Raw genomic sequence first — 24,778 nt, forward strand, 5'->3', positions numbered from 1 at the left:
TTAGTTTTTATTTCTAGCCAACATGGCCCTCTTGGGCTGGCCTCAACAGCCCACTAAGGGCTGGTGCGCCATCCCTGGGCCACCAGGCTCACTCCCGGGTGGGTGGGCCCCTCCCGGTGAAGATCCGGTACCCATTCATCACTCCCGGTACACTGCCGGTAATGCCCGAAATCTTTTCGAAGACCAAATGAAACCATCCTATATATCATTCTTCGTTTCCGGACCATTCCGGAAACCCTCGTTACGTCTGTGATCTCATCCGGGACTACGAACAACCTTCGGTCACCAACACTTATAACTCAACTATACCAAAACGTCACCGAACCTTAAGTGTGCAGACCCTGCGGGTTCAAGAACTATGCAGAGATGACCTGAGACACTCCCCGGTCAATATCCAATAGCGGGACCTGGATGTCCATATTGGATCCTACATATTGTATGAAGATCTTATCGGTTGAACCTGTGTGCCAAGGATTCATACAATCCTGTATAGCATTCCTTTGTCCTTCGGTATGTTACTTGCCCGTGATGTGATCGTCGGTATCCCTATACCTATTTCAATCTCGTTACCGGCAAGTCACTTTACTCGTTCTGTAATACAAGATCCCATGACTAACACATTAGTCACATTGCTTGCAAGGCTTGTATGTGATTTTGTATTACCAAGTGGGCCCCGAGATACCTCTCCGTCACACGGAGTGACAAATCCCAGTCTTGATCCATGCTAACTCAATGAACACCTTCGGAGATACACTATAGGAATTAGCTTCTTTTCCGTCTGCCATCACAGACGGCAAAGAGTATATCACGGACGGCAAAGAAAATATCACAGATGGCAAAGAATCTCATTGTTAGCAAAATTTCTGCGTCAGCCTACGACGGCATTGTAGATTCTTTGTCGTCTGTCTCACCGAAGCGGATGGCAAAGAGCTTTACCGTCATCTTTTCATAGGAGCACTCGGCAAAGTGGTCGAGACGGCAGCCGACAGGCGTTGCCTCAGTTAGGGGCTAACGGAGGCTTTGTCGTCTGCCTCCCCTCTTCTATGCCATCAGCCTCCCCCCTCTTCTTTGCCGTCTGCCTCCCCCTCCTCCTCCCCCCTCCTCTGTGCCGTCTTCCTCCCCCCTCTTCTTTGCCGTCTGCCTCCCCCCTCTTCTGTGCTGTCTACCTCCCCCTCTTCTTTGCCGTCAGCCTCCACCTCCTCCTCCCCCCTCTTCTGTGCCCTCTTCTTTGCCGTTTGCCCCCCGTGGAAGCAGACGGCAAAGATACTATGTGGCCAGCTGCTACTGCCCAGGTTGCACAGCTGGGCGCCACGTGGCACCTTTGCCGTCGATCAGCGATGGCAAAGGCCTTTGCAATCAGCCGGCAGACGGCAAAGAGCCTATATTGTCACATTTTTGTTTATTTTTTCTATTTCACAGCACATATACATATAATTCATAGCACATATATGATAAATAGGTCACAACACATATATGATATACATATAATGCTCATCAGTGCCATTTGTTCATCAGCGTACATCCCATATATCAAAAGAACCAACAGATACAAATTTTCATCCATATATACATACATATAGTTGCACATATATTGTTCATCCATATATACATATACATATAGTTCCACATTGTTCATCAACTCAAATAAAAACAGAAACTAAAGCACTCCAATGCCAGCTTCCATGCATGTAGTACATCCAATCTGCAAAATGGGAATAAGAAAGTTAGAAGAAGAAGAACAACAACATATATATGAAAAATAAGCTAAATTGAAGAAGAAAGATAAGAAGCAAGAAGAGAACAAGGAGAATAAAAACAAGAAGGAGGAGGAGGAGGAGGATGAGGGGAAGGAGAAGGAGAAGGAGGAGGAGAAGAAGAAAAAAGAAGAAGAGAAGAAGAAGGAGAAGAAGGAGGAGAAGAAGGAGGAGAGAAGAAGGAGAAGAAGGAGGGCTCCTTCTCCTTCTTGTCCTCCTTCTTCTCTTCTTCTCCTCCTCCTTCTTCTTCTTCTCCTTCTCCTTCTCCTTCTCTTCTTCTCCTATTCTTCTTCTTCTTCTTCCTTCTTTTCATTTCTCCTCTTGTCCTCTTCTTGGAGCTAAATTAGCTAACTATGTCTTTTTGGAGCTAAATGGGCTAATTATGTCATTATAGAGGAAAACAAGCTAAGTATATAATATTAATGAGCTAACCAAGGTTCTTATGCCATTTTGAGCTTATAATATCTTTTAGGAGCTAAATTGGCTAATTATGTCATTCTTGGGGAAATTAAGGCAAGGAGAATATGAAAGAGGAGAAGAAAGAGGAGGAGAAGAAGAAGAAGAAATAAAGAAGGAGGAGAAGGAGGAGGAGGAGGAGAAGGACTAGAAGGTCCTTGGCCCTCTCCTCCTCCTCCTCCTCCTCCTCCTCCTCCTTCTCCTTCTTCTCTTCTTCTTCTTCTTCTTTCTTTTCATTTTTCCTATTTCTTCTCCTCTTCTCCTCTTCTTGGAGATAAATTAGCTAACTATGTCTTTTTGGAGCTAAATGGGCTAATTATCCCATTTTAGAGGAAAACAATCTAAGTATATAATATGAATGAGCTAACCAAGGTTCTTATGCCATTTTGAGGTTATTATGGCATTTTGGAGCTAAATGGGCTAATTATGTCATTGTTGGGAAATTAAGGCAAGGAGAATATGAAAGAGGAGAAGAAAGAGGAGGAGGAGGAGAAGAAGAAGAAATGAAGAAGGAGGAGAAGGACTAGAAGGTCCTTGGCCTTCTCCTCCTTCTCCTCCTTCTCCTTCTTCTCCTCCTCCTTCTTCTCCTTCTCCTTCTCTTCTCTTTCTCTTCTTATTTTTGTACTTCCTTTTAATTTCTCCTCTTCTCCTCTTCTTGGAGCTAAATTAGCTAACTATGTCTTTTTGGAGCTAAATGGGCTAATTATCCCATTTTAGCGGAAAAGAAGCTAAGTATATAATATTAATGAGCTAACCAAGGTTCTTATGCCATTTTGAGCTTATTATGGCATTTTGGAGCTAAATGGGCTAATTATGTCTTTGTTGGGAAAATTAAGGCAAGGACAATATGAAAAAGGAGAATAAAGAGGAGGAGGAGAAGAAGAAGAAATAAAGAAGAAGGAGGAGGAGGAGGAGGAGGAGAAGGACTAGAAGGTCCTTGGCCTTCTCCTCCTCCTGCTCCTCCTTCTTCTTCTCTTCTTCTTCTTCTTCTTTCTTTTCATTTTTCCTATTTCTTCTCCTCTTCTCCTCTTCTTGGAGCTAAATTAGCTAACTATGTCTTTTTGGAGCTAAATGGGCTAATTATCCCATTTTAGAGGAAAACAAGCTAAGTATATAATATTAATGAGCTAACCAAGGTTCTTATGCCATTTTGAGCTTATTATGGGATTTTGGAGCTAAATGGGCTAATTATGTCATTGTTGGGGAAATTAAGGCAAGCAGAATATGAAAGAGAAGAATAAAGAGGAGGAGGAGGAGAAGAAGAAGAAATAAAGAAGGAGGAGAAGGAGTAGAAGGTCCTTGGCCTTCTCCTCCTTCTCCTCCTCCTCCTCCTCCTCCTCCTTCTCCTTCTTCTCTTCTCCTTCTTCTTCTTTATTTTCATTTTTCCTATTTCTTCTCCTCTTCTCCTCTTCTTGGAGCTAAATTAGCTAACTATGTCTTTTTGGAGCTAAAAGGGCTAATTATCCCTTTTTACAGGAAAACAAGCTAAGTATATAATATTAATGAGCTAACCAAGGTTCTTATGCCATTTTAAGGTTATTATGGCATTTTGGAGCTAAATTGGCTAATTATGTCATTGTTGGGGAAATTAAGGCAAGGAGAATATGAAAGAGGAGAATAAAGAGGAGGAGAAGGAGAAGAAGAAGAAATAAAGAAGAAGGACGAGAAGGAGGAGGAGGAGGAGAAGGACTAGAAGGTCATTGGCCTTCTCCTCCTTCTCCTCCTCCTCCTCCTCCTCCACCCCCTTCTCCTTCTTCTCTTATTCTTCTTCTTATTCTTCTTCTTTCTTTTCATTTTTACTATTTCTTCTCCTCTTCTCCTCTTTTGGAGCTAAATTAGCTAACTATGTCTTTTTGGAGATAAATGGGTAATTATCCCATTTTAGAGGAAACCAAGCTAAGTATATAATATTAATGAGCTAACCAAGGTTCTTATGCCATTTTGAGGTTATTATGGCATTTTGGAGCTAAATGGGCTAATTATGTCATTGTTGGGGAAATTAAGGCAAGGAGAATATGAAAGAGGAGAAGAAAGAGGACGAGGAGGAGAATAAGAGGAAATAAAGAAGAAGGAGTAGAAGGAGGAGGAGGAGGAGAAGGACTAGAAGGTCCTTGGCCTTCTCCTCCTTCTCCTCTTCCTCCTTCTCCTTCTTCTCCTCCTCCTTCTTCTCCTTCTCCTTCTCTTCGCTTTCTCTTCTTCTTTTTGTTCTTCCTTTTCATTTCTCCTCTTCTCCTCTTCTTCGAGATAAATTAGCTAACTATGTATTTTTGGAGCTAAATGGGCTAATTATCCCATTTTAGAGGAAAACAATCTAAGTATATAATATTAATGAGCTAACCAAGGTTCTTATGCCATTTTGATCTAATTATGGCATTTTGGAGCTAAATGGGCTAATCATGTCATTGTTGGGGAAATTAAGGCAAGGAGAATATGAAAGAGGAGGAGGAGGAGAAGAAGAAGAAATAAAGGAGGAGAAGGAGGAGGAGAAGGACTAGAAGGTCCTTGGCCTTCTCCTCCTTCTCCTCCTCCTCCTCCTCCTCCTCCTCCTTCTTCTTCTCTTCTTCTTCTTCTTCTTTCTTTTCATTTTTCCTATTTCTTCTCCTCTTCTCCTCTTCTTGGAGCTAAATTAGCTAACTATGTATTTTTGGAGCTAAATGGGCTAATTATGTCATTGTTTGGGAAATTAAGGCAAGGAGAATATGAAAGAGGAGAAGAGAAACTTACCATAGTGGTCATCAAGGAGGAGAAACACCTGGAGAAGGGTCGTGCGATGCCGCTCGGGAGTTATTCTGCAGAATAGATATTTTGCAATGTCTCAGTTAGCATGATGACACTCAATTATTAATACTAGTTTATAATGAAACTCACCGTGCCAATCGAAGAGAAGACAGGCATCGGCGGAGGGACTTGACCGCTCTTCTCGCACAGACCCTGAAGAGTGGGTCGTATTAGTTAGTAATGAAACAGAAATTACACACATGATTTGGCTAATGTGAAAAAAACTTACCACAAAAAGCTCGTACAGGGCCCGTTGACCCGCCTCATTCCGGGACCTCTCCTCCTCAATCAATCGTGACGTGGTCTGGTCCCTCTCATCAAGAGCAGCCTGACTTGCCAATCTCTCTTTCTCAAGAGCAGCCTGAAGAGCAGCCTGGCTTACCAATCTCTCTTTCTCAAGGGCAGCCTGGTTTGCCAATCTCTCTTTCTGAAGAGCAGCCTGAAACACCATTCCTCGTTACCACAATAATGATCTATGGTGACACACATAATGAAATGGATGAAAGTGTTCTTAGTCCGTACAACTAACCTCGATGGCAAGGTCGACTAGCCGTGGACGACGCGTTATCTCAGGACAGCTGCTCGACTGGCACGCCTTGATCTCCGGGAGAGTGAGTGGACAACGTATTATCCCATCTCCAATGGCTATCGAGCCATGGGGCCTCCCGCCACCAGATATCATCATCATCTCTGGATCCAAAGGTTCCTGGCTAGGGTTAAAGTCATCCCCTTTCGTAGCCTTCCCCGTGTCCCTGTATACCACGAGCTTGTGGTGGGATGATATGTTGGTGAAGTTATTGGGATCATCCAGGTCAGACTCAGAGAATGCATTCGCCTTCTTGTACGAGGCAGTATGGGCCATGCCATAAAGGTCGTACAAGTGTGGCATCTCCGTCTTATTGTGATGCGCTTAAAAGAGAGGAACAAAATATTAGTATGAATAATGAATTGCACGAATCATGAAGCAAATCACATACTCAGTTTCGTCCGAACTGAAGTAAGTTGGCGCTGCCTTGATCGTGTGGCACACCAACCATTTGGCTACACCGATCCTTCGCATTCTCGTGGACGGCTCGCCAGCTGCCTGTGCACCACTCATCAACCAACGCCTCCCAACAATCCAGCTTATCCGCACACCATCTCGGGGGCACCTGTAAGTTATTAGAAAGAATTTTGAGCTCTACGCCTATGAATGAAATCAAGAAAACTACGTAGAAGGACTTAAGAATAGGTAATTACCTTCATGTATTGCTCCTTCTTCAGAAACTTTCCGAGGCAATCCTTTTTCTGCTTCTTAATACCACGCGTGGCGTAGTAGTCTCGAATAGCCTGCGGCCGAGCCTCGTGGCGTAAGTTCTGCTGTAACCACCTACACTCGGCCTCGAGAACATTGGCCGCCTCCTCCTCATATCCATCCTCACACCTATAGAAGGTCTGCAATCAAACGTGAACCTATTAGTACAATAATTAGCTATATTGTTAATTTTAGATTGTGTAAAAGGATAATTTACTCAAAAGCTCTTGATCACCATCTCTGCCCTCGTGTGGCACAAGACACCATCTATAATTTCCTCTGGCGGGGCCTGCGGAGCCTGGTAGTGCTCCCAGGAAAATCCTAGTGTAGGAACCCGACCCTCACCAGGCAACGTGACAAGCCCCAGGAAATTTGTCCGGCAAAGCACACCAAGGATGGAGTTTGGCCTGCGGACTCCAAGAGGGTGTACCCATCCCCTGCAGTATGATAAGGTCAACGCATTAGTTATTTGAACAAACTTGAAGGAAAAAGCTAAAAAAAGAGTAAATGTACTTACGTATCTCCTTCAGATTTAATCACCGGCCTCTGCTCGCGGGTAGCCGGCACGACTGGGAGACGTGTACTACCATGCGTGTACACGGTGCCCCGTCCACCTACACATCGTCCTCACTATCCATAAGATCATCCCCGCCCCCTGAGCCACCCGGACCCTCGGTCCAATCTGGCAACTCGGTCTGATCCGGCCAGGTCTCCCATCCGGGCCTCTCCACGTCGGGTGAAGCCTCCGGAACCGTAGTCTCGTGGGCCGAATGCATCTCGACCCGAGGCTGATCCTGGACCGGAGTGTCATGGGACGAATGCCCGTCAACACCAGGCTCCTGGAACGGGGTCCTCGTAGCCTCCTCCGCAAACGGGTTGACCATAGTAGTCCTATGCTCGGGTGAATGAGCTGGTGGTGGTGGCGAGGACGGCTCAACAGTCCTCCTGGATCTTCCGCGGCCACCACCTCTCCCTATACCCTTCCCCTTCTTCCCTACCCAACCAGCACCTCTCCCAGTGGGCAATGCTGCCGACGAAGAAGAACCCACGGGTGGTGTCGACAGACTGTCTGCCAGGGCTATACGGAGAGATAGGGGTGGAAGGGAAGTACCACCCCTCGTGCGGGGCGCCTAGGAAGAACCCGTCGAGCGATCTGGACCAGCGCCCACCATCTTCCAACACCTGGTGACCTGCCATGATAAAGATTAAAAGAAATTAGTACAACATAAAAAATTGAATAACTGACATGAATAATAATATGTACATGAATAATAAAGATTAAAATATATATAATTTAAGTTGTGAATCTTACAAACTAATAATCATCATCAGTAAATGCATCATCATCATCACTATCACACATGTCTTCATGAATGACGTGCTCGTCGGGTTCAACGGCGTGAAGTTGTGAAAGGCCTTTCTTTAATCGTTGAAGCATTGACAGGTCATCCGCATCAGTAACCTCTATGAGTTCCAGGTCTTCTGGTTCCGGCTCAGGGCTGGAGTCGGATTCATTGTCGCTGTCTGCTTCCATGTTCTTGGGTGAAGCACGACGGTTCTTGAAACGTTTCTTGGAAAGACGTGTTTCTTGGAAGAATTCTCCATCATATGTGTCTGGGTTAATGTGACGTTCATAATCCTGTTCATTTGGGAGAGGTGGTCTGACATGTGGCGGCACTTCGTAAACAACATACCAACCTTCCAAATTCTTATCCGTTTGGCATGCCCACGGTAGATAGAAAACTGGGTCGCCTGTTGAGCCGTAATATAGACATCGGGAACATCTAAATGGGTGTTTGGATTGATTTCGACTAGTCCTATATGTTCATGAGTCCTTCTAGTCTCCTTCGGCTGGAACCAATAACATTTGAAGACTACGACGTTCGGTGGGTTTTCACCATAGAATTGAAGTTCATAAATTGCTTCAACTCTCCCATAATACTCGATAACACCTTCGCCGATAGTAGAGACACCACAATTTGTAGATTTCCGGTCGGGCATAGATAGCTCTTTGCCAAAGGTACGAAAGAGATACCCGTTGATGTTGTATTTCTCAAATGAACGGACCTTATAGTCAAAACCATTAGCGACTTGTCTCAATTCGGCGTCCATAGACTCTGAATTAGCCTACAAGTTTAATACGAAACGATTGTTGCATTAGCCGCAAGTTAGACCAAGAAATGAAATGATCCATTATTGATAATTACCGTTTGTTTGAACCAAGAGATGAAACCGGGATAGCCGCCTCCTGTGTTTGACAGAAGCTCATACTCTTCGACGGAATCATTTTTGGTCACCGCTCCATCCGATAATTTGGCGACGTAACGGCTGTTTGAAATATCTGGGAATAAGAGCAGTTCAAATGAATTAGAAGTTACGAGAAAATGTGTCGAGAACTCACTCGATGTACGGCCGCACTTCTGTGAGGTTGTTGAAGATATACAACGAAATGTTCCGCGATTCTTCGACATCCAACGTTATTGGTTTCGAAGCACCGGCTGGTGCGAGCTTCCCTTTGAATAGACTGAGGTTGGACCCACCTTTTGTAGGGTCTGCATCATTGTGCTGAGGCTTCGGATTATGCAAATGATGATTTTTGGCTTCGTAGTGTGCTGTCACAAAGTTCGCCACCTCCTCAGTAATGAATGCCTCAGCCATCGATGCTTCAATTCTACGCTTATTTTTACATTTAGCTCAAAGGGTCTTCTGCATCCTCTCAGTTGCATAGCACCAACGATCTTGCATGGGCCCACCCTATCTTGCCTCGGTCGGTAGATGTAAAATCAAATGCTGCATTGGATTAAAGAAGCCCGGTGGAAAGATCTTCTCTAACTTGCTCAACAACTCCGGTGCAAACTCCTCCATGTCTTCTACCACGCCAGGCGACAATTCTTTTGCACAAAGGAGACATAAGAAATAGCTCAGCTCCGCCAGTACTAGCCATTCATCCTCAGGAATAAAGCCACGTAACATCACCGACATTACCCACTCTAGCCATATGTGCCAATCATGACTCTTGAGACCAAAGATTTTTAATTTTTCAAGACTCGCTCCCCTCTTTAGATTCGCTGCATACCCATCGGGGAACATCAAGTGCATTTTGACCCACAAGATAATTTCCCACATAGCTGGCCTTCCAAGATTGAACCAGGCCTTTGGCTTTGACCACTTCTGCTTTCCTTTGCCTTCTCACATGTTTTGTAACGGTCTATGACATAGTGTCTCTTGATCGACTCTAGCCTTAGTATTATCCTTTGTCTTCCCATCTATGTCAAACAATGTACCAAAAATAGCCTCTCCGATATTCTTTTCAGTGTGCATCATGTCGATATTGTGTGGAAGAAGGAGGTCTTTGAAGTAAGGCAGATCCCAGAAGCATGGCTTGTGAGTCCAGGCGTGTTTTGAATTATACCCCTTGAAATACCCTGGACGCTCTGGATCAGGCTCGAGGGCGTTTAACTGATCCAGGATCTGTTGGCCTGTCAACGCAGGTGGTGCCAAGTTTTTGACAACTTTACCTTTAGTAAAGTTCTTCTTGTCTTTTCTGAACTGATGGTCAGGATCCAGGAACTGTCTATGCAAGTCAAAGCAAGAATACTTCCGACCCTCCTGCAACCAATGAAACTGAAGAGCTGCCTTGCATTGGGGGCACGGGAACCTTCCATGCACACACCACCCAGAGAATAGCGCATACGCTGGCAAGTCATGCATAGAGTACATGTACCACACATGCATTTTGAAGTTTCCTTTTCTAGCGGCATCGTATGTCTTGACCCCATTATCCCAAGCTTCTTCCAATTCATCCTTAAGTGGTTGCAGGTACACATTCATATTCTTCCTCGGATAATTGTGCCCTATAATTATCAACATCAGAAATATGTTCTTTCTTTGCATAATCTGCCCGGGGGGGGGGAGATTGAGTGGAATGACAAATACAGGCCAAGAACTGTATTGGGTTGTCGTCATGCCGAAGGGATTAAAACCATCCTTGGCACTGCAGACTCGAGGATTCCTTGGATCTGCCGCTTTAACCTGATGCAATCCATCGAAATATTTCCACGCTTCCCCATCCGATGTGTGTGCCACCATCTTATTCCCATCCGCATCTAGTTCGGTTCTTTTGCCCAATTTGTGCCATGTCATCTGTCTGGCTGTCTCTTCGATCATGAAAAGACGTTGAACTCTTGGTACTATTGGCATATGCCGAAGAACACTAACTATGATTTTGGTCTGCCTCTTCTCACCCATACCGTTGTCTACCACAAGATACCTGCAAGACTTGCAATTGGGACAATAGTCCAAGTGTGCATACTCCTTCCTAAATAAGACACAACCTTTCTCACATGCATCTATATTTTCATTGGGCATCTTAAGTACACGAAGTATTTTGTCCGACTGGTACAGGTTTGCAGGCATGACATGGCCTTTGGGTAGGAAGCGTCCAAATAGTGTCATCACCGCGTTGTAGCATTCTCTTCCCAAGTTGAACTGAGCCTTCACAGACATTACTTGTGCAATTGCATCCAGCTGACAGAGCTCAGTGTGCTCATGGAGATGATGTTTTGAAGACTCCAACATTTCATAAAAGGCCTTTGCAGATTCCTCCATCTCATATTCCGAATCCCGAGCATCATCAAAGTCTTGCACCATGTCTTCGATCCCGGTACCATGCTCGTCCGTGCGACGACGGACCACCTCAGCTCTTGTGCATTGTATAGACTCACCATGAAATGTCCACACCGTATAATTAGGCTTAAAACCCCTCCTCTGTAGGTGTTTAATCGTTACAGCCTCTATCGTCTTTTTATAGTTGTCACATCCATGACACGGGCAATAGTTTCTTTCCTGGCCATTTGCGAATGCGGCTTTCACAAATTCCTTTGTTTTTACAAACCATTCTTTCTTCATCTCTTTCTGACTAGGGTGACCGGTATACATCCACGGACGATCACTCATCTTGCCTAGCTACTAAAGACAGAAGAAATATATTTATATATAATTTAGCATTTATATTCATCGGTTAATCAGGTTCGCCATTTTTATTACGTCCATGCAACCTACACGCTAATAGGTAAAGATAGGTCCTAATCCCACCCGAGTATGTGTAGATTTGGTTCGTTTTCCCATGCTCTGATCTGGTTCCAACGCAAATTTTCGGCAGCACCTCCCCGCTGTTCTCCTGATACACGTCTCCGCAATAAACAGAGAGGATGTGCATCCGGAGAACAACAGGGAGGCATTGATGAAATTCCGCATCAGATCTAGAGCACAACATACGGGAAAACGAACCCAATCTACACATACTCGGGCTGTCCATGGTTAATGTTGGACAATTCGAAAGGATGGCGGTTATAAATATGCAAAGACATGCATATTTATAGATGTCGCCCTTTCGAACGGGAGATGCACACTGGTCATGCATATTGGTAAATGAATTTAATTACCTAAATCTAGAAAGTTTCATCCAAAAACCGAGCCACAGTAAATGAAGGGGCGGGGAGGAGATGAAATTTGTACTGACCCACGAATGCAGGGGCGGAGCTCGTACAACGCACGGGGAGGTCTTCGCACATCAGACCTCACAGCGACGAGACAACTATCACATGTAAATCCACCCGATCAACACAAATATTCTAATTATGTCATTTTAGAGGAAAATAAGTTAATAATATAATATTCATGAGCTAACCATGGTTTTTATGCCATTTTGTAGCTAAATGGGCTAATTATCTCATTTTTGGGGAAAATAAGGTAAGGAGAATAAGATAGAGGAGAAGAAAGATGAGGAGGAGAAGAAGAAGAAGAAATCAAGAAGAAGGAGAAGGAGGAGGAGGATAAGAAGGATGAGAAGAAGGAGGAGGAGAAGGTATTCTTCTTCTCTTTTCTTCTCTTCTTCTTCTCTTCTTCTTTTCTTCTTGTCCTTCTTATTTTTGTCTTCTCCTCCTCCTCCTCCTCTTCTTCTTCTTCTTCTCCTCCTCCTCCTCCTCCTCCTCTCCTCTTCTCCTCCTCCTCCTCTTCTTCTTCTTCCTATTCTTTCTATTAAGCAAACTAACTAACTAATGTGACTAACCAAGCTAACTAAACCTATCGCTAAACCTAGATAGCACTAAACAACAACAAAAATAACAAAAACAAAATCTACCACTAAGTAACTAAAAAAGAATCTAGCTACCACTAAATACCAAACAATAAAAAATCAACTTCTTCTTCTTTTTTTCTCTTCTTCTCCTTCTTATTTTTTTTTCTGATTCTCTTCTTCTCTTCTTCTTTACTTATTCTCCTTCTTATTTTTTCCTCTCTTCTTCTTCTTCTTCTTCTTCTTCTCCTTCTTATTTTTTTCTTCTCCTCTTCTTCTTCTTCTTTTTATTCTCCTCCTCCTACTCCTCTTCTTCTTCTCCTCTTCTCGTCCTCCTCCTCCTCCTCTTCTCCTCTTCTCCTCCTCCACCTAACTAACCAAGCTAACTAACTAACCTAACTAATTTAACAAGCTACCACTAATTAACAAAACAAAATCTACCACTAAACTACCTACTAATTAACAAAACTAATGCGGGTGCGGGGGGGGGGGGGGTGGGGGTGTGGGGCTCACCAGGAGGGGCGGCTGTGGCGGGGCCGGGGCTGTTGGGGGTGGCGGGGTGGCGCCGGGGGCGCCTGGGGCGGCGGCGCGACGGTGGTGCGGCAGTGGCAACAGGGCCGAGGTGGGGCAGCGGCGGGACGGTGGTGGTGGCGCGACGGTGGCGGCGGGGACGACACGGGCGGCGGTGGGGGTGACAGGGGCGGCGACAGGGGCGATAGGGGCGGCGGAGCGACGGGGGCGGCGGCGCGACGATGGTGGCGGCGGCCGGTGGGCGTCGGGGATTGGGAAAGAGAGAGGGGCGCACGGGGTGAGCCGTTACAGAGAGAGAGAGGGGCGGGGTGGTGGGGGAGGAGCCGTTAACGGAGTTAGCTCTTTGCCGTCTGCCGGCGGACGGCAAAGAGTCTAGACTCTTTGCCGTCTGCCTCCGGACTCTTTGACAAAGAAGGGACTCCAGTTTGACCTAATCACCCCGCGGTCAGGTGAGCCCATCTACATCTTTGTCGTCCGTTGTGAGAATCTTTGCCGTCTGCTAGCAGACGGCAAAGATGTCCCTGATGGCAAAAACACTCTATGCCATCAGCTAGTGTTGTGCCGTCTGCTTTGTTGAAGGTGACGGCAAATACACTCTTTGCCATCAGCTAGCAGACAACAAAGACTAGGCAGATAGCAAAAAATTGTTTTCGAGTAGTGATACCTGTAGAACACCTTTATAGTCACCTAGTAACGTTTGACGTTTGATACACATAAGGTATTCCTCCGGCATTAGTGAGTTACATGATCTCATGGACATATGAATGAATACTTGACACGCAAAAAACAATAGCAACAAAATGACATGATCACATGCTACGTTCATAGTTTCGGTCTTGTCCATCACATCATTCTCCTAAAGATGTGATCCAGTCATCAAGTGACAACACTTGCATATGGTCAGAAAACCTTAACCATCCTTGATCAACTAGCTAGTCAACTAGAGGCTTACTACGGACATTGTTTTTTTCTATATATCCACACATGTACCTATGCTTTCATTCAATACAATTATAGCATGGATAATAAACGATTATCTTGAAACATGAAATATAATAATAACTATTTTATCATTGCCTCTAGGGCATATTTCCAACAGTTATAAGGGCTCAACTGGTGCACTAGTGGCACATATTCATGATAAACGTTGCTAATCATGTAATTTTTAGCATGATTTTCAATATCATGAATAAATGAGATGAGATGATTTTTCTCCAACCAAATATGGTTAGAGCCATAACTCTAGTAGGTGTGATCTACTATCGCCCGTGTAGTTCTTGTAGCACAAAAATAAGCTAATAATTGAAAATAAAGAAATTTAATCGGGACAAGTACAAGATACTTTTCAATAATCAATATAAATTACCTAACAAATATGTTGATAAAATGCACCTGGAGGTAGAACTGGAATCAAGTCATCCTCCGCATGCACCAAAATTTCTATATTATTATCACAGACATCATCATTACCAAGATCGAAGGTAATGTTCATGTCCTCATTCAACCCATATGCCTTGCAAAATGCTCTCCAATTAGAACAACCAAAATATGTGTGATCTTCATTATTTTTTTCCTTCAAAACAAAAGTGAAATGCTCTGTTCTTAGGTGAGATATCTTAGGCTCTGCACTGTCCTTCCCTTTAAAATGAAACTTGTCCAAGACATCAAATCTTGCATGACAGGGAACACACTAGTCGAATTCTACAAAAGAAAATTAAAAGTTAACTAAAGCAAAAATATCACACATTACACTTGACTAACAAAAAATATCACGACTTGTTTACATACCATAATAATCGGGAAGTCATCCGTCAGCTTGACCGTGACGGACGTATCGTAATCTAGGTGAGGATAACGATCGCATATACCCGTGTCATCGCAGCACAAATGGCACGCATGGATCCTATCGTCATCGGACCACGCCATTTCCTATGTTCATAATTATATATAATATTAAAAATCAAAGACATTGGACAAATAAAAACCTATCTTAAAGGCTACAACAATGAAAATAAAAATCATACAATGATGGATCTGGCGACACTAAGAAGCTTAATTTTTTCTAGCAACAAAGTCAAAATCGCTTGTCCTGGAATAGAGCTCAAGAGGCAAAAAGGTTCTCTTTCAGTTACAACCACTAATCGACTTAATACATCTCAAATATTATCGAATATAATCTCGAATACATCTCTAGTATAATCTAGTTCACTCGCGGTTCCTCATCAAACTGATCATCCAAAGAGTTGCCGTTGTACTGAGGCGCGGCCAGTGGACACCAACAGAGAAGGAACCATCACAGGATCATAGGTCGGGTGATATCCCTGAAGAACCTGCCAGTTATTGGAGAACCTGGCGTCCAGTGCAACCAAGTATCGACGGACGTGCTCGTCCTCCTCCCTAACACGATGAAGTACCTCCTCCTAGGGGGTCGGCTGCCTCCGTACCGAAAGTGGCCCACACGACCGCCACCAAAGAAGCTCCGGGTCGACGGCGGGAGCTTGGTTCCTCAGCAAGTTGCACGCCCGAGAAGGTAGAACCTCTCAGTGTCAGCCCGACGGAGCCCAGTCCCAGACATAGCACCTCTCAAGCAGGTTGTCGCCACCGAGTCGGAGACGAGGATGCGTGACGGGCATCGTCGACGTCGAGAATAATTTCGAAAACTATTTAAAGTCCTACTATTTAAATAATAAAACTGGAATTCATATATGTCGTTGATGATTTGTTTGCAAATTCGAATTTAGGTAGTAGCAGGAATAGACAAACAAATATGCATTCATTTTTCAAAAGAAAATTAAAGAGATGATGCATCTATTGAAGAGATGATGCATTAATTCATTTGTGATCGGATTATTTGCATATGCATATTTGTTCCACAATTTGATATTATTTTAGCCTTATGAATTTAACAGTAATAACCTTTGCACTATCCACTTCATTAACAGGTTTATGCCAAATGTTCTTGACAAGCTGTTGAAAATCTTGGTGATCAAGCCAATAGTTCTCAAATATGAATAAGTTTCACTTGGGTGTAGAATTTCCAACTTGTATAACACATGGAGTATGACCAAAAGTGGCCTAGGCTACAGAGATCAAAAGTGGTCTTGGCTAGGGCTTGGTCTTTTGTGCATCAAGCCCTCAAGTACCTAAATCATTGCTCTTTATGTATCTTCAACTCCCATTTCTAAAATGAAAGCCTCGCAGAAATACATACTAGGATGCTAATTCTGCATTTTCATAGGTGTTAAAATAGTGTAGTAACATCTTGTACAAATATAGGAAAGTGCATGCGAGGACACTAGTTCTACATTCTTATAAATATGTAAATAGATATTTGGGAGGCCCCATCCCGTTCATGATCATGACCCAGTCCTGACTTACATGAACTGGGGTTGTCAAGGGTTAGGCCCCTGGCCAGGATCAGGCTTCCCAAGCGCGGACTGATATCTCAAATAGGGCCCCTTCAGTTTAACACATTTCTGAATGCGGGCTATGCAAGTTGCTAGAGCCATTTCGCAAGTAATCATCCCATGAAACAAGATATATGTTGGCGCGAATATATTCATGTTCTTACTCTTTTGACAATATTATGTTCTTACTATTTTCAGTTTAACTCATTTTTTATTAGTTTTAGCATTGTCTCTTGTTGGTAAGCACAAAAAATACAAGCAACAGTTGTCACAAGATTTTTTTATATTATTTCTAAAGCAAATGGTGTATAATATTCATATCTATTTTATCAGAATAGATCTTAACTTATTATTGGTGTGGTATGATCTACTAATCTTGGTCTTTTTTTACTCTTTAGAGTGAGGTAACTACTGTGATTTGTGGGTGGAAAGAACTAAAAAAGCTTTTTGTTATAAATGGGCAACTTGATACTTTGAAACATGTTGTATACATAAATGAGGAAGGTGTCTCAAGTGAAGTATCATTGGCTAAACAATGCACCAAGTAGAGAGTCGAGTCATTTGAGGAGATAGAGAGGCTAGGGGTGGAAACACCTATTGAAGAAAATTTGCCTATCCCATCTCATACAGCAGTGATAATGTACACAAGTGGAAGTACTGGAATGCCCAAGGTTTGTTCAAATCCATGTTCAACATATTTAATTCTTGCAGGCTATTAACATTGGTTAATATTCAGGAATCACCATTGTGGGCTGAATTGTAAATGAAATAGACAGGAAAAATTCATTTTAGAATATTTTCCCCTTATGAATATACTATCATTCTAGAGAGAGGGAAGCGCGCGGGGAGCGATGGAGATGGAGGAGCTCACCGGGGGCGGCGAGCGATGGAGATGGAGGGGTAGGTCGACGATGAGGGGAGCGTGCGGGGACGGCGACGTCGTGGTAGGCAGCGATGACGGCGACGTCGGGGCAGGACATAGTGATGGCGACGTCAGGGAAGGCAGCAGCGACGACGTCGGGGTAGGCCGGGCCCAGCAAGGGGTGCGGGGAACAACATTTGTGCAGAGCTTGGGGAGGCGACGACGAGGCAGGCAGCCTGGCGACATCGACGTGGTCTCGGCACCGTCGGGGGAGAGGAGAAGATCGAAGAAATCAGTGGATTTAGAAAAACTATAAAGTCCCGCTTATATAGCCCCACCTTTAGTCCTGGTTTGTGGCTGCAACAGGGACTAAAGGCACCCCTTTAGTCCCGGTTTCAGCCACCAACTGAGACAAAAGATCATTTTTAGCAGCGCAAAGGGCGGGAAGCAGAGGCCTTTATTCCCGGTTGGTGGCTAAAACCGAGATTAAAGGGGGGCCTTTAGACCCGGTTGAGGTCACCAACTGGGACTAAAGTCCTACGGCTAGCACGACGTCGGGCGGGTGGATGTTTAGTCCCACCTTGCTAGCTGAGAGGCGTCAAGAGTGGTTTATAAGTGCGGTTTCCCTCTCGAGCTCCTCTCTTATGCAGGCCTACGGGCCCAAACGCACTCTCTCTACTTGTGGGCCTACTCGGCCTGCTGCGGGCCTGCATCCTGGCCCAACTAGCTTGTAGGGTTTCTAGTCGTACGCATGCCATGGTGGCCCAATAGATGCCATTTGTTTCTGTTATTTAAGTTTGCTATTAAATATTTTAACAAAATAAACTTTATGAAAATTATTTTGGTTGATATTTTTTTGATTCTTTTTAGTTCATTCTTTTTAGTTAATGTTTTACTTCATTCTTTTTAGTTCATTCTTTTTAACAAATAAATAATTTGATAATTTTAGTTAATATTTTAGTTGATACTTTTTAGTTCATTATTTTTAGTTAATGTTATAGTTGATTCTTTTTACTTAATATTTTTGTTGATTCTTTTTAAGAAATAAATACTTCGATAATTTTAGTTAATATTTTGGTTGATTCTTTTTGTTCGTTCTTTTCAGTTAATGTTTTAGTTGATTCTTTTTAGTTAATATTTTAGTTGATTTTTTTAGATCATTCTTTTTAACAAATAAATACTTTGATAATTTTAGTTAATATTTTTTTTGATTTTTTTGTTTATTCTTTTTAACAAATCAATACTTGGATAAATTTAGTTAATATTGTTTTGATTCTTTTTAGTTCATTATTTTTCTAAAAAGGTGAGAGGGTTACGACAAAAACTAGATGTGATTCGTGTACAAAATGGACAATCTCTTTCGAAGTATGAGGGTTTCGCAAAAAACACATTTACTACAAAGGGTTTTCATTTTTTTGAACTTATTTCAACTCCAGACTTTTTGTGCGTTCAACATGCACCATTCAAAGCCACATAAAATTTTTCAACCCTTTCTCACTTCATTTGGTATTTTTCATGGATTTACTATTTATTTTGAGCTAAATGAACCTAAAATTGAAAACCACTACAAATGAACTGTGAAAAGGTTGAAAATTGTCACGGTATCATCATTTCACCCACATATCATGTGCTAAAAAGTTGAGAGGGTTACGGTAAAAACTGGATGAATTTCATGTACAAAATGGACAATCTCTATTGAAGTATCACGGTTTTGGACGAAAACTCATGTGTTACAAAGAGATTTCATTTTTTGAAATTATTTCAACTCCAGACTTTTTGTGTGTTCAGCATGCACCATTAGAAGCCACATAATCAATTTTCAACCCTTTCTGACTTCATATGGTATTTTTCATGCATTTACTAATTATACTGAGCTAAATGACCTTGAAATTGAAAAGCACTACAAATGAACTATGAAAATGTTGAAAGTTGGCGTGGTATCAACATTTCACCCACATAGCATGTGCCAAAAAATTGAGAGGGTTATGGCAAAAACTGGATGCACTTCGTCTACAAAATAGACAATCTCTTTCGAAGTATCACTGTTTCGGATGAAAACTCATGTGTTACAAAGGGATTTCATTTGTTTGAACTTATTTCAACTCAGACTTTTTGTGCGTTCAACATGCACCATTCAAAGCCACATAATCAATTTTTAACCCTTTCTCACTTCATTTGGTAATTTTCATGCATTTACTCATTATTTTGAGCAAAATGACCTTGAAATTGAAAAAAACTACAAATGAACTCTGAAATTGTTGAAAGTTGGCATGATATCATCATTTCACCCACATAGCATGTGCTAAAAATTTGAGAGGGTTACGTCAAAAACTGCATGAACTTTGTGTACAAAATGGACAATCTCTTTCGAAGTATCAGGGTTTCGGACGAAAACTCATCTGTTACAAAGGCATTTCATTTTTTGTATTTATTTAAATTCCAGACTTTTTGTGCATTCAACATGCACCATTGAAAGCCAGATCATGAATTTCCAACCCTTTCTGACTTCATTTGGTATTTTTCATGCATCTACTGGTTATTTTGAGCAAAATCACCCGAAATTGAAAAGCTCTACAAATGAACTCTAGAAAGGTTGAAACCTGGCAAGGTATCATCATTTAACCCACATAGAATGTGTTAAGAAGTTGAGAGGGTTACGACACAAACTGGATGCACTTCGTGTACAAAATGGACAATCTCTATCAAAGTATGAGGGTATTGGACGAAAACTCATGTGTTACAAAGGCATTTCATTTTTTGAACGTATTTCAACTCGAGACTTTTTGTGCGTTCAACATGCACCATTCAAAGACACATCATAAATTTTCAACCCTTTGTGACTTCATTAGGTATTTTTCATGCATTTACTGATTATTCTCACCTAAATGACCCTGAAATTCAAAAGCACTAAAAATGAACTCTGAAAAGGTTGAAAGTTGGCATGGTATCATCATTTCATCCACATAGCATGTGCTAAAAAGTTGAGACGGTTACGACAAAAAATGGATGCACTTCGTGTACAAAATGGACAATCTCTTTCAAAGTATGAGGGTTTTGGAGGAAAATTCAATTCTTACAAAGGGATTTCATTTTTTGAAATTATTTCAACTCGAGAATTTTTGTGCGTTCAACATGCACCATTCAAAACCATGTCATAAATTTTCAACCCTTTTTCATCTCATTTGGAATTTTTCATTCATTTACTGATTATTTTGAGCTAAATGACCCTGAAATTGAAAAGCACTACAAATGAACTTTGAAAAGGTTGAAAGTTGGCATGGTATAATCATTTTACCCACATATCATGTGCTAAAACGTTGAGAGGGTTACGGCAAAAACTGGATGCACTTCGTCTAAAAAATGGACAATCTCTTTAGAAGTATCAGGGTTTTGGACAAAAACTCATCTGTTACAAAGGGATTTCATTTTTTTTGAACTTATTTCAACTCCAGACTTTTTGTGCATTCAACATGCACCACTCGAAGCCACATCATCAATTTTAAGCCCTTTGTACTTCATTTGGTATTTTTCATGCATTTACTGATTATTTGGAGCTAAATAACCCTGAAATTGAACCGGGACACAAGACTCACCTTTTGTCCCGGTTCTGGACATGAACCGAGACTAAAGGTGTTGCTCCAAGAGAGAGGAACATTTGTCCCGGTTTGTGTCTGGAACTCGGACCTTGGCCCATCCGGAGCCCTGGACTCACGAACCGGGACTGATGCACCCATTGGTCCCGATTCATAACAAAACCGGGATTAAAGCTCTTTTCTCACGTGGACCAAAGACCTATTGTCTACTAGTGTAGGGAGAGGGATCTGAAATGACCCGAGGCAAGTTACAATAATTTTTAGGAGGGACTAACTACAAAGGCCAACTATTGTTGCATGCGTTACTTCTGAAATTCATCGTGAAACAAAGTAGAACGGAAATTATACTCCATGAGATATATAGAATCCTTAAAGTCCAAGAAAATGGAAGCTTTTATTATCCTTAGTCTCTACATTAAGAGCAACTCAAACCACTCCTCTATATCCGTTAAAAGAGTATAAACTGCCGAGTATTTAAAAAAAGTGTATTATCCTCCTAACGGTAACCAGACCTAACCAATCCCCTATATATACACTACAAGAAATATGATAATACACGACGCTATATTTTCGTTGCTACAACATCGCGGTTTTTAATTTACGACGATCTTACGGCGAAAAACCAAGCGTCGAAAACGAGGCATCAAAAACTGACAGCAACGACGTTTTGATCGAAATCGTCATAACTTTTACGACGATTCTTGGATCATCGTAACCTTTACGACGATCCTAAATCGTCGTTGGCAATCTAATCCAATCCTACATGACAGTCCTACGTGGCAAAGTTACGACGAAATCAAAACGTCATGGCTGAAATCAACCCAACCCATTTCAATTGATCACATGGGCTAGTTTTATTTTTTGGGCCTTTTTCTTATTGGGCTTCTTTTGGGGCTTTTTTTATCACTATAATTTGGGCCCTGGCTTTTAGTGCCCAAATACATTTGGTCCATACAACTTTGAAGCCCATACACATAAATCTGAAGCATCTCTAAATGACAGCCCACACCACAAAGTTTGAAGCACATTCGAAGATCTGATAATATAGCCAAAATCTGTAGCACAACCAAAATCTGCTACCAAACCTGTAGCACAATTTGGTACAAAATTACACAACCAAGTGCACAACATATTCTACTAAACCAAGTGCTATCACAAAATCTGCTACCAAACCAAGTGCTATCACAAAATCTGTTATCAAGTGCACAAAAACTGCTACCAAAATCTGTTTTGCTTGATGGGCGATGCTTGGTCAGAATTTCTGCAACAACTGAAACAGAAGACTTTCGCTCTTCGCCTTCTTGTACAGAAGCAGTCATCTTCTGTTCCATCTCAGTCTGAAAGATAATGGATGCATTGAGAAACAGTTTGGATCCATGAGAAAGAATGCAAAATAAGCAGTCAATAATGAGGAAATCACCACCATGAGGTAAGAGAGCATGTAAATACTCTATTCACATAAGTAAACTATGCACTACATGTGATGCTGATTTTGATTTGCACATGATTAAACTCATGGATTAACTAATATAGCTCATGATTTATTACAAATATACTCACAAATTTCTTACAAGGCATTATCCAAAACAGTATATGTCTTTCCTCCAAAACAGTATATGCTTTTACAAATATACTCCAAAATGCATACTCACAAAATAGTACATGCATTTACGAATATAATCACAAATTTCTTAAAAGGTTGGGATAAACCGAGATAGCTAAAGACTTATTTAAAGTTAAGAATATATTCTTATCCAGAGTTAATCAAAATAAGAAGTCTTCCACTGCACATGTAATAGGTCGGAGTGTCAACATTTTAGAAATTGGTATAAGCATCATATTCAGAAGAAATTTAAAAGAACATAATCAGATTGTTTTTCTACACACTTTTAACATTTATTTGGGATGAAAAATTGCTTTAACATGATAGGTGAACATTACTCAAAAAATAAAATGAAAACGCGACAACATCTCAGTTATTACTCTAGTGCAACAATGAGCAGAGAAATATGCAACAGACGCACGCTTAGTACGTTGACCTACAAAATGGTAATCGGACATTGCAACTCATGTGAGAAAATGTTAAATCTAACACAACAACACATTCAGCAAATCATCACATATGAAAAGATCTTTGTTACTGTCAGGCGTATCACACATACTTAAGTCTCCTCAGAAGGCTTGTAAACTAACAATATCTTATTAGCTTTCGAAGGGCCTCTAGTGTAGGAGTGAGCAGAAAACATATGCAATAGACACACGCTTATATTCCAAAATTGGCAGGGCTACTTAAAATTATTTCCACTTCCGAAATCAACAAGCATCTAAAAATTATCGATGTCTTCTCACGACTCTGGGAAACAAATAGGTGAAGCTGTAGTAGCTACCAAGCAAGCATCTAATCATTTTTCTTATTTCACATAGTTCACATAAATAGCATTACAGCTGCACTAAATGGCGAACTTGCAATCTGCTCACAATGAAATGTACAAAAACTTATTTTATACATCAAGAGTTACCATTTAAAGATCAAGATGGCTCCTAGGTGTCTACAGGTTGTAGAGGACACGACTTACAATTGTTAGTGCAAATAAAAGATACTCATTTTTTCCATTTACTGCATATGCATTCATAACATCCATTCATTCCAGGTACCTAATAACAGAACATGTGACTTATGTTATGAAGTAAATGTGGACGCACAAAGCGTTTCTTTGTCTCAACCAATATAGATTCAACAAAAATGCATGACCTAGCTATTAATAACCATAGAAATATGAGTAGCCTAGTCATGTCCACATAATAGAATGGTAGTCCAACAACATAGACAATACTTATGCTTGGAGATGTTCATCAAGATATGATTGCGAGTTTTTAGTGAACTTATTCCTACCATAGACTGAAACACATAACCTGAAGCAAACATGTGTGATATGACTACAGAAAGTAGAATGTATTGGCGGGCACTGACTTTGAAAGCCAAACAGGGCACTTTACTGAAATAAGATAACCAGTACCAAGAGACACCTTAGTATATACAAAATGCTTAAGACAGTGGAATGAATAATACCTATCAGAGTATTTACAACTTAAGTGTTTTTTCCTTATCAATCTCACATATCACTTGGTCCCTACAGGGGAAATACCATAGTTCCTTATTAAGTTATATTTTTTATAAAAACAGCTAAAGGGAAACCAAGACCTAGTAAAGCAAACCGTTTTTTTCAACAATGTAAAGCAAAAAAACACAACTCTACATTGGGAACCACAACTATCCATTTCAATTCATACCTTTCTGTTGTACTATTGTATCTCGCTACAGAAAAAAGTCAACAACAGCACATAATCGAAACAAGAAATTGAAAATGTTCTACCCCTATAAATATTACTCCTCTATTATTTTAAAATCAAGGATATAATTAAATGCAGAATATGCAGAGTAATAGGTTCAAGTATTTAAGAACTACATGCAGAAATATATGCAATACACACAATCTGTGGGTGACAATCCATGTGAGGCAACAATTTTGAGCTCACTCTAGACATGGTTAATTTGAAGCAATTGTTTGGGCCTAATTTGACATAATTTGAAGCAATAAAATAGTGAATCTCCAGATAATTTGAAGCAATTGTTGGGGCCTAATTTGACATAATTTGAAGCAACAAAGCAGGGAATCTCCAGATGAGTATGGGGGTGAATCTTCATAGGCGGTAGCATGGTGCGATGATGTAGACAAACTCCAAGATTGAGGTGCAGCAGCCTCGTAGGTGTGCGGACATTGGCGAGGACCGAGGATCGGCCATAGCTGCCCGGAGCTCCTTGAGCTGGTCCTTTAGAGAGTTGAGTTTCTCTGCCATCACAGAAGGAGACGAACCAGTAAAATTGATTTAGTTTCTCTGCCATCCCTTTCATCAGCATTGATAATTCAGAAATCAACCATAGATTCGCAAGTTTAAATGGATCGAGTGTGCGAAAACTAGGCAGGAATTTCAAGGCACGCCACCATGAACTAAATTGGACGGCTGG

This window comes from Hordeum vulgare, chromosome 5H (genome assembly GCF_904849725.1).
Source record: "Hordeum vulgare subsp. vulgare chromosome 5H, MorexV3_pseudomolecules_assembly, whole genome shotgun sequence".
NCBI lineage: Eukaryota > Viridiplantae > Streptophyta > Magnoliopsida > Poales > Poaceae > Hordeum > Hordeum vulgare.